The following is a 12,073-nucleotide window of genomic DNA, read 5'->3' on the forward strand; positions in this document are numbered from 1 at the left end:
CATCCATGCTTTCTGCTCTCCAGGGTAGTTACAGAGGAGGGAGCAGATCTTCTGTGTGCTCTACGTAACCAGCCAAGCTTTCAATCTGCATAACAAAAGGATTCCTCAGGTCCTTACCAGACCTGGCTTCTCTCCTGCATTCTTCAAATATAATCCAGCTGTAGCTCCAGCAATACAAATCATGAAGGAAAATGTGGTCTCCACTTTGGTCGACCGTGGAAGCTGGTGCCACCATCTAACTGCAAAATAACAATACCTGACAGCAGAATGGTACGCAATTTTCCACAATAAATCCTTCCACTATTTCAGAACTGTTAAGCAACAATTAAGGAAAGTTCCATTAAATAATTAATCGCTTTAGTCACATAGAATAATTAATCACTATAAGAGAGAACGGCCCAATAACTTTTTCTATTGGCTGCTAATGAAACATTTGCTTTCTGATTCCAAATCCAGCCAAACCCTTAACCCACACAGATCCCTGCATCTGGGCAGATAGAATTTGATAGCAGTCCCTGACTGACCTTTGTCACTATGAGGAGCATGCAGAAGGACACTTGGCAACTCCTTTCCAGGAAGAAAAATTTAGGGTAAAACTTGCAGCTGGCATGAGCCAGTATCATTCAACTGAAGTCAATGGAAAGGCTTCAATTCTTTCTGAGTGAGTATCTGCCCTTGGTGCTGTCCTTGCTTGCAAATTGTTGTCTCTGCTTTAGTGCAATAATTTCAGATTAAAGGGCAGAGGAAAATTCCTCAATTACCTGGCATAGTTTTAGTTCAGAAATTCTGGGTAAGTTTTTGTGTGATGCCTTTCATAGAGCAGTGGGAGGAGGTCTGAATCTGACTATAATTTTATTTTTGTAATTTACCATTTTATCCTTGTTAATGGGTACTTGTAAACTTTGGGAGGTTGTATAGAGACCAGTGAAATGTATTGTTTTATCTCTATCTCCACCAAGATATAGAAAATATTCCTTTAGCTACCATAGTGTCAACAGGAGCACAGCCCTGAGTCATCTCTGAGGTGGGTGCTGCAGCTTCTCTTGACATCCTCCATGCCATTCTTGCATAAATGTTTTTTTCAGGCAGTACTACCCACAGTGAATTATATTAGGTAAACTATACTTTGGAAATCACAACATTTTTGAATATATGTATTTGAAAGATACCCTCCCCTCACTAAACTTGTTTGTGGCCTATGCTTTTGAAACAAACTCTATTAAGACTGCAGGCATATGAGCTACTGTAATTTACTTACTGGAATTATTTTCCATCCCTTGTTACTGCTGAGGAGACTACGGCTGCCCTCCATCTGTGGAGAGGACTTCATAGGAAAATGGGGAGCAGTAGGGAAACAGCATGGATTCTCCAAAGAATGCATTAGTTTATTTATTTATTTCAAATGTCTTTCATGTCTTGGCTTTGTGCATCTTTTCCAAGAAGCAAATGCTTCACAGATGGAAAGAAGCAATTTTCAGTTGTAAAAATTCTAAACAGTTCAGGTGAAATGAAAAACAGAACTTCCTGGAGACACGCCAGCTTTTTCTTTTTATTCATTTTTTTGCCCCAACCCCACTTTGATTGCGAAAATATTCACCCACCTCCAGACTTTATAGCATGAGAAATGCCCTGTCTGGGGTCTAATCCATGCCTGAGGTATCACTGGAGATCGATTAGAAAGGAAGGCTCCTATTTCCACACAGGCACTACACATCTGCTCTGATTTTCTGCGGGGTAGATCCACAGTAACCCTACTGCAAAAATTGAGTCTTATATAAACCAAGCTTATACTGATATAACTCCTCTTCTGGAGGAAGGTCTGCTATGTTGTCATCAGCAGAAGGTCTAATTTGTCCACTGATACTCTGTTTTCTGTCAATTCATAAAGCAAGGTAGTGAAATCGAGGAAAAAAATCATAGGTGATTTGTGACAAAGAGTAATGAGCTTAGTTTTGGATACCCTCCTGTTGATAAAACCTTTTAGGATTTATGGCACATCAAATTAGCAGGAGCTTTAGTAAATACCCTCATAACTTTTGGATATCACACACTGCCTCAGAGGCATTTAAAATCTACCGCATGCTCCCCATGGGGAGCTTAACTCATCCTCCAGGATATGTGTCTCAGAGCTAGACACCACAGCTAGACACCACAGCCAGACACCTATATATCTATGGCCTGCTGTGTGTAGACTGAAGCACAGCAGTGGACAAAACAGTATCTCCCTTGCACTGCTGGTGGCCATGGGTATGGAGCTGGAGCAATCCCTCATGAGGCAGGCATCTGCCATGGGAGGAACAAGCACAGGGGACGGGAGCGGCTTCTGGGTGCCAAGAGGGTGGGTCCAGTTCCCTGGACTCTAAATCATTTGGGACACTCAGGATCAAAACTGAAAACAGTAGAGAAGAAGGCCTGTAATTATTGGCTGCTGCCGCGTCTTGGGAAATGCAGCTCTGGAACACACTAATGCATAAAGCTCAGTCACTGGCGCCCTTTGAATATTGCAATGGATTTTACAACACACACTTGACAAGCATGTCGTGCAGGGCTCTAGATGAAGAGAGTGAAACACTCAGAAGTGGTTGCTGAATCAGGGTCTGAGCTTGTAATCCAAGGTTATTTGCTATAAAGTCTAGGATATTCCCTTAAAAATGTTGAGTTGTGCAGGAAATGTCTGGTTACTTGTGTAACTGTTTGCAAGATATACAAACTCATCAGGCTCTGACTCCTAAGTCTTATGACAATAATGCATTTTCTTCCAGGCATGTTCAATTGCATATCTGATACACATATTGCTCGGCCAAAATGACTTGTTAGTGATTTATTTGGAATATCCAGCCTTTACCATATGACATCATCTCCTTAACTTGATGAAAAAAAGGTTTAGACTGAATTCTTCCCATTAAAAATAATGGGGCAATGGATTCTTGATGCCAATATTTACTGATATCAAAGCAAAATATTGTCTTGGTTATTTGTCTTAATTTAGCCCAAACAGTACACAAAGCACAGTGTACAAAAACAGTGTGTTCCTTTTTCTAAACCAGATCATCACTTACTAATTGCTATATGATTTGAATGAAAACAGAGGGATGATTCAGTGATGCTTTATAGAAATTATCTCACTATATTTGTTTCTCTTCTTATCCTGATTGCTAGAGGGGCCATATAAGACGACTTTCTTTATCTGTCTTCACACAGAATCTCAGAAGGATTTCTTTTAAACTGTCCTTCATACAAAATACAGGACAATGAGACCTAGATCCTTTGCTAAGTTCCTAGAACTTTGCTAAGTTCTCTAAAAACTGGTTACATTATGTATATGTATACAGGTAGTAAAATACAGAATATCTATATATGTGTGTGTGTGTCTGTGTATGCCCACACTTAGATAATTAATTTTTATACTTTAATTAAAGCTTACAGATCTCAATGGTATTTGAACATTCCTAAAATTTGGGTGTTGTATTTGCTTTGGATTTGGATAGGTTTTCACAGACCATTCAATGTATCTAAATCCAACACAAAATCCAATCCTGCATTAAGGAAAATTAATGTGAGAACTAATATGCCCAGAGAGAATCCTTTGCTTCTGAACATGAACCTGAAGGCAGATAGAGATGTGCCTTACCTTCCTGTGAATTTTATTCTGTTTGGAAACTCACATGGAAATACAAGGGTTGCAAGCTCAGATAAAGCATATGAGAAAATAATTTAAAGCAAGGACTGACACATGAATACCTAGAAGACTTTGTACAGAACTAATCTGCTCCTGGTACACCAGGAAAACAAGACGAGCCAAAATTTTTCACTGAGGACTCTAGGACACATTTGAGGATGAATGAATCTGCCTTTTTTCTGTTGCATTTCTGTTGCTTAAGAAATCTTTATCAGAAGTTACAAATGCATTTTTCTCAAAACTTTCTACCATAACAACCCCTGTTTACAGGCATTCAGCAGATCTTTGCTTCCATCCACATTGGACCCTTTCTTTTCCTGCCTCCTTTTTAGCAGTTCCTATTCCAGACTCCTACTCCAAAAGCAGTGTGGTACAATGGGAACCATGTTCTGGCAGTGAATACATCAAAGCCCATTCATGGATGACTCCTGCACTTCAGTGACCATAAACAAGCCCAAACCATGCCAAATTCATCCAACACGAACTTCTAGCCATAGTTTACCACTGCCGCTTCGGCATGGAAGGAGGAGGGAGGATTTCTGCCTGATTGCCACTAGATGGAGTGAAGCCAAAACTGTACATTTTATTAGTCTTGTGATGGAAACACATCCTTTTCCTATATAGTTTTTGTTTGTTTGTTTGTTTGTTTGTTTGTTTGTTTTGGTTTAGTTTTTTGTTTGTTTGTTTTGTTGTTTTTTTTTTTTTAACTAAGTCTATTAAGCTGAAAACCAAGCCTGTCTGGCTCTGGAGTGAAAGAGCCCTGTTTATGTTAGTAACTAGGGTTCACTCAAAGGATTCATGGCATGCAGACTTTCCAGTCTGTACACTGAAAGACTGGTTACCTTCTTTGTCTTCTAGCATCCAATTCAGATGAGCAAATAAGGAGTATGAACTATGGAGAGGCTCCTCATGCTGTGACTGCACAGGTACACAGGTTCTATTTTTAGGCATCTAAGGTAGATCATTAATACTGGTGGTGTCGATATTCTTAAAAGAGTTTAGCAATAATCCATCTACCCTTTTTTCTCTTTCACCTTGTTAGGATCCCTTTCACACTTGTCCATGTGAGCATCTGAACTCCCATCCTCTGCTCAACTAATTACATACTCATAATACATGGGGAAATCACAAAATATTTCTTCTTGGTGTGCAGCATATTATCACTTGCTCTGTTTTCACAGCACAGTTGGCATTCCCAGATGTGCTCAGCATTGCCCTAGTTCTGTTTCCAACTAGGGGAGTTTTGTTGTTTTGCTTAGTTAATAGAATAGGACTATTCCAGTTGGAAGGGACATACAAAGATCCTCTGGTCCATCTGCCTGACCAAGGGCTGACCAAGTTAACGCATGTCTAAATGCCTCAAACACTGACAGGCTTTGGGCATCAAACCCTTCTCTAGGAAGCCTATTCCAGTGTTTGACCACCCTCTCTATATGTATTAAAGTCCTAAGAATCTTTGTCTCCTGTCACATCTTATTTGGCAAGAAAGTAAGCAATTCATTAATACTCTTCTTTGAATCTGAATTATAAGTTATTTTTTATCTTTATTCCTTCTGAAGCAGGAAACATTACTACCTTACAAACTCTGAAGGTCTGAAGGTCTGCTGCTAACCAAATGAAAGCCTTGCAGATCTCTGCTACCACCAATACTCTCCAGATGAGGCTGCTTGGATGTTATTTCTTTTCTACCAAGTGAGGCTCGTTTTTACTGTACTCAGTGATGAAATGATTTAAGGAAATAGCTGGTCAGTAATCCAAATACATCTCATCAAAAGCCTTTTAAAAGAAAATGTTGTTGAGGAATGTTTCTGCTTGAAGAATAATCTTGTATTTTCTCTAGGAAGTTTTGAAAAGATTTAGGAAAAAAATAGAAACTTCAAAACAGTGATGTATCTACTTAAAATGTTCTGTTATGGTAGTTTTCCAAATTTTTTTTAGAAACCAATGAAATTACTAATTATAACAGAACAAGGCATTATAAATATAATTTATGTTAATTGATCTTTTGACTCTAAACACCATTTTGTTTGAGATTTAAAAAATGATTAGTGGAAATTACAGGACAGCAAAAAAAAAAAAAAAGAAGAGGTTGACATTTCATTGTAGAGTACATCAATTTGAAATAAAACCAATGTTTCTGCATGTGAGTATTCCAACATCTTCTACAGAGCTCCCCATGCCAAACACCTCTCCATGTTGTGCATGCACACTTCAAGACTGTCAGGGTTTAATGATCAGGGACAGATTGTGAGATCTCAGTCGTGCAAGCAAAGCTGATTTTTTCCGTTCCAAGACTAGTGGAACATAGTGAGAGCCAGACATTGTCCTCATGGGCAGGAGAGGAAGAGTAGGAAGGAATATACGAGGAATGAAGAAAAAGCCAAGGAAAAACATTAGCAGTCCAAGCTTGCTGCTTCTGATACTTCCAGGGTGCCAGGGAAACTAAGCCTAGCTGGACTGCTTCCAGGCCAGAACTGTGACAGCCTCCCACATCCCAGCTCTTTTGTCAGCAAAGCAGTGGAAAAATCCAGGTTAGACCTCTGGCATAGGCAGCCTGATTTTCCCCCTCTCTCTTCCATGGTAGCATCCTAGTGAAGCTACTTGCACAGGCCTACCAGTAGCTCTGATTTTGACTAATAATTTGTTTACTTTGTTTGGCTCAAGAATACCATGCCAGAATCTACAGCATATTTATGTGAGGTGCACATCTTCTTCTACTAAAGCACATGAACCTCTCAACAACCAAATTTTTTTTCTTACCAAATCTTTAAGCTGGATGGAGCTGACATATGATGACTTCCCAAACAGGAGTTTGGCAAGGCTATCCTAAGTGCTAAAGGACTTTTTAACACACAAAAAATGAAGGGTACCTTTACTCTTCTTCACTAATAAATTTCTGCTTATATTTACTCCCTTTTCCTCAACAACTCTGCTGGAGTATTGGTTCAGTATAACATCTTACAAACACTATCTACATGAATAACTCTTGCAATTAATATAGACTTTCTTTTAGGGCTCTCGCACGTCTTCTAACTATTCCTCATCCTATTTTCATCACAAAAGTGGGCACCACAGAATTAAAAATGTGCTATGGAGGAGTTTATGATTATTTGTTTCTTTGATTAAACACTTTGAGTGTAGCCACTAATATCCATATACATTTCTAATCTGAATGGGTGGGGGTATCTACAACTACCTAACTTCAGTTTCTTAAAAATTACACATCAAATACAAAGGACTTCACTAACTTTTTTGGTACTCAGTGGAGAGAAAGAAAGATAGGGCAAATCATTTCTTCTTAAGCCATGTGTGTGAGGCTATGGTACCAGTAGCTCCAGGGATATGTTTTTCTCTCTGCCAGTCACAAAAGGTGACCTAGGTGACTAACTTAAAGTTGATAATTAATACTTTAGAAGGTAAAGCTGGATCACGTGAATACAAATAACTATGTCTTAACTTTATCTTTTTGTGAAAAAAGGGGGTTTCAGTAACCAAAAAGCTCTGTATCAAATTATTGCTATGCATATGCTAATGCATGTGTATTTAAATATTAATTAATTTATTCAAATCCCATACAGGTACAAGTATATTATTCTAATTTCCAACAAATACCTTTATTTCAAGATAAGTTTTATTTCTGTCTCTTTCCTTCTTGACCTACCTTTCTATCTCTCGATAGTCTGGAAGACATCACTACCTAAATACTTCGTATGTGGTCATAATTTTTCTAACCTATTGAAGAAAAACCATTTGGACACATCTCACTCTTTTCATTGCATATTGTTTGGCAATATTCTGTAGTGCAAAAGTGGTTTTAAAATTAGGTTGCTTCCTGTTGCTCAGACTTCAAGTCTCTATATAATTTTGCGACTGTGAAATATCATTTCATTCTAAGGCTGTAAAGAAAATTGCTTCCTTCACTTTTGTTCAGGCAGGACCATCAAGCAAAGAGAAGGGATCCTGATAGGGGCTGTGCTGGCTGTGCTGGAGGTCAGAGCAGGGGAAAGTGAGCAGCTGCAGCTCATGTACACACAGTGTTTGCCCAGAATGTCTTTGTGCCAGGGAGAACCAGAGCTGAGAACCTGCACCCAGGACAGACACAGCTCCGGCAGTGTGTCCTTGCCATTCAAACCTGTTATTCAGCCTCCCCAGTGCTAGGCCTGTCCTTAGTCATGAAGGAAAATTATGCCAGTGAAAGTGATTCTTTTTTGATATGGAAAAATGTCAGAGGGGGCTAGGATAAGATTAGAAAAATAATATCCTTTGCTGACCAAACACAAATTTAAAGCCAGGTCACCAAAGGTGAAATGTCACTACCTCAAGTTATGTAGTTTTGACTTCCCACTTAATCCTTATTTCAAGGTAATGAAACTTAACTGTCAGCTGGAATACCGTGTCCAGCCCCAGTATCCACACCTTCAAAAGGATTTTGAAAAATTGGAAAGTGTTCAGGAAACTACTTCAGGAATGCTTTGAGACCTCTTTAATCCATCAGACAAAGGCATTAATAGATCCAGTATCAGAAAGCTGTGTTTTGAAATATTCAGATTAAAATAAAGGTTATGAGAACTGCATAAGCAGGGAAGGACTTATTAGATTATCCATCACTGCAAACTTTTGAATCTAGACTAGTTTATCTTGTAAAAAAGATCAACCTCTGCTTAAGTCGAACTACGGGTTTGAGACCAGAGCTAGCAAGATTTATCCAATTCCCCTTGGGCCCTGGTAAGCAATAAGTCAGTGTGAAGTAAGGTGCTTAATTTCAAGCATTACGTCTCGTGTCTTCTCTTTTTGAGCATGCACTTAAAAGTTGGTAGAATAGTCTCATACCCCAAGGAAAACCCAAGCCAAGCTTTAGGTAAACTCTGATCTTTGGTTATTTTAAACTATGGTCTTAGATTCTTAGAAATATAAAAAAAATATTATGTCCTTTTTTTTTTCTAGTAAAGATGTGAGTTATGTTCCAAACTTAAAGAGTTGGGGAAGAGTTATGCTGCAATGAACAGCCATAGATAACAATTTACTCTAGGACGCCTTCTTTCCATACTTATTCAATGTCCACTTGTAAATCATAAGCTCATCAGATTTGGTCAGTATTTAGAGCAAATCAGCTATAGTTTTTCTAAAAGAATTTACTTGAGACCATACTTTTTATATTTGACATTCTTATTGCAATGGTTACCTGGTATTGCTTATGCTACCTGAGTAGATGAGTGGTCTAACATATCCAATGCCAATACTTCCACAGATGTTTGCTTGAATAAAATTTCATCACTTAACCAAAATATGAAAATGTGCATAAGCAAAACTGAAATTATTTGAAGTCCTTAAAATATTCTCTGAGTACTTTGCACCAGTGTAATCAACTTTCAGTGGCCTGATAAATCAGAGACTTATGATGGCCCCTTCTACTTTACATATCATTTTTTAGGTGCTATAGTGCTCATCCTGATCACTCCAAATGGAGGTTATTCCACTCCCACAGACCCCAGATTTAGAAAAGTCTATTACTTCTGAAAATTTGGGGGCATATGTGCAAATCACCTTCCTGTAGCTACACTGTGAGGTTCTGTTCATCTGAAGTGCATTTTTCCACTGCAGATGTCCAGGGCACATGAATGAAGCACATAGTACTTCCTACACATAGTACTTCATTACATGAAGCACTATTTCCACTATGTGTACCCACAGCACTTCAGGAGCAGCAGAAGTTCTAACCCTTATCTCTGAACACTAAGCCCCAGAAGTTTGTTTGGGAATTGCCTCATGGTTAGGCAGAATGGCACTAAGCCTGTCCTCTTACATAACGTTTAAGCAGATGGAAGTGGTCTTGAAAGAAGATCTGTAGACGTGCTTATATATTCAGAAGTTTGTTTACTTCTGATTGTGTAAGTTGGTTTGCTAGGACAACACACACTTCCCTTCTCAACAAAAAAGGTTGTTAAATAAAAGTACAGAACTAGGACTAGAAGAAAAATAGTTATGGGGGGCCTTACCTCTTGTATCTAAAGTGATTTTGATGGTCTAATCTTGTTTCATTAGCATGCAAATTTCTCCTTATTCCTCCCCAGGCTTAACATCATATATAGAAAAGTGGATACTTCAGATCTTAAATAGCATGGCATGAAAAAAGAGATAAGCATGCACAGCAGTACTGTAATTTTTAACTTGCTGAAGATCCTCAAGTACCTTTCATTTTTTAGAGCTGGAGGCTTTATAAATACTTGGTTGTAATCAAATACATCCTTTAGAGAATCACAGAATATGCCAAGTTGGAAGAGACCCACAAGGATCATTGAGTCCAACTCCTGACCCTGCGAAGAACCATCCCCAAGTTACGCCATGTGCCTGAGAGTATCATCCAAATGCTTATTGAACTCAGACAGCCTTGGTGCTGTGATCACTTCCCTGGGGAGCCTGTTCCAGTACCCAACCACCCTCTGAATGTAGAACCTTTTTCTAGAGAAAGTACACTGGTTTTCCAAATGCAGTGTCAAGCACTAGTGACATGTCCAGATCCTGTAAAATAATAGACATTCCTGCACTGCCTGGACTGCTCTGTGTTCTGTATGGAGTCCCTTCTTGTCCCGGCATAATTTAACATAAACATAAACATAAACATAAACATATAGCATCTTTTATGTATTATTGATATCAAAATGGATTTACTGATGCACTGATTATGCATTTATGTAAACAGTGAGACATCTCATTATCTATAAAGTGAATAATTAATAAATATTAGGTATAGCTACCGGAAGCACCCCTCCCTTTGATATTTATTATTCTGGCAAAAATCCCAGTCCATCACAGCCATAGAATATTCTGGGTTGGAAAGCACCCACAAGAATCATTGAGTCTGGTTCCTGGCCCTGCACAGGACAGCCCCAGGAATCACACCCTGTGCCTGAGAGCATTGTCCAAACATTTCTTGAACTCTGGAAGGCTTGGTGCCATGATAACTTCCCTGAGGTACCTGTTCCAGTGCCCAACCACTCTCTGGGTAAAGAATCTTTTTCTAATATCTAATCTAAATCTCCCCTGACACGACTTTTTGCCATTCCCTTGTGTTCTGTCCCCAGTCACCAGAGAGAAGGGATTGGTGCCTGCCCCTCAGCTTCCATTTGCAAGGAAGCTGTAGAACACAATAGACTGCAAACTCCCTCAATAGTTCTCTTGAGTATTCATAAAGGCTAGTTCATTTTTGAGAATGGACAGACATCTGCATTCATTTAGATTCCTGCTTAGCCTCCCACAACAAGGCAGGCAAGCTGGGTAAGGAGCAAGCAGCCCTCATGGAGGTCGTGGCAGCAGAACTGGGGCAACTTACTGAGCTCCCCTGGCTGCAGTGGGAAGACAGCAGGCCTTGCTCCTAGAATTTGTGACGGAGCTGTTCAACTGACAGATTTACTCTTGAGATGTATCTTGTTTGCTGGTTCCGCTCTTATATCAGTTTGAACCTGATATCATCCCTTTGCGGAAAAGGACAGTCAACTCGAATTCAACAAATTCTTAGTCTCTTCAGGAAGAGGAAAAGACAAATCTTTATTTATTTTTGTCTTAAATTCCTGTCCATAAATATTCTCTCTATATATATATGTTTTACTACATAACACACAGTATTTGGGATCATTTTTATTTAAAAGAAGACTTTTCATAGTGAATCCACTCACAGCTGACAAAGATCTCTTAGTAACTAACAACAAATAAAGAAGAAACTTAAGGAATTAAGAAACAAAATTCTATATTGGTTAATACACACATATATATCAAAGTTTAGCTGGATAATTTAGTCAGAACAGCAAAGAGAAGGAAAATAATCCCATCATTTACATGGAGTTAATAAATGAAATATTAAATGTGAACAAATTGTATAAAACTGGCCATGGAAATTAGCAAAACTTGGCAAAAATAATTCAATCCACAGTCAAATTGTGCAATAAAAACAAGCTGGTGCTATTCAAGCTGGTACGTTTCACTTTAAAAAACACATAAATATTCCTAGATTCCCAGCAAGTCATAGATTCCACTTGTTTTGGCCAAATCTCAGTCCTGTCCTATTTCGCATAATACATGTGAATGCTTTTGTAGAGATACAAATTTTGTTGTTGTTCAGTTTTCCTGGTCCCTGATCACACCTAGGTTTATAAAAAAATCATCTTAAGAAAATAACATGGGATCATGGAATGTTTAGGGTTGGAAGGGACCTTAAGGATCATCTAGTCTCAACCCCACCTGGAACGGGCTGGGACACCTGCCACTAGATCAGGTTGCCCGTGGCCTTATCCGACCTGGCCTTTTACGTGCCAGGTTTGGGGCACCCACAACCTCCCTGGGCAAACTGTTCCAGTATCTTACCACCCTCATGATAAAGAATTTCTACCCAATACCTAA

The sequence above is a fragment of the Pipra filicauda genome, unplaced genomic scaffold, assembly GCF_003945595.2.
Source record: "Pipra filicauda isolate LSUMZ 115617 unplaced genomic scaffold, ASM394559v2 scaffold122_size2191957_pilon, whole genome shotgun sequence".
In the NCBI taxonomy this organism is placed as follows: domain Eukaryota; kingdom Metazoa; phylum Chordata; class Aves; order Passeriformes; family Pipridae; genus Pipra; species Pipra filicauda.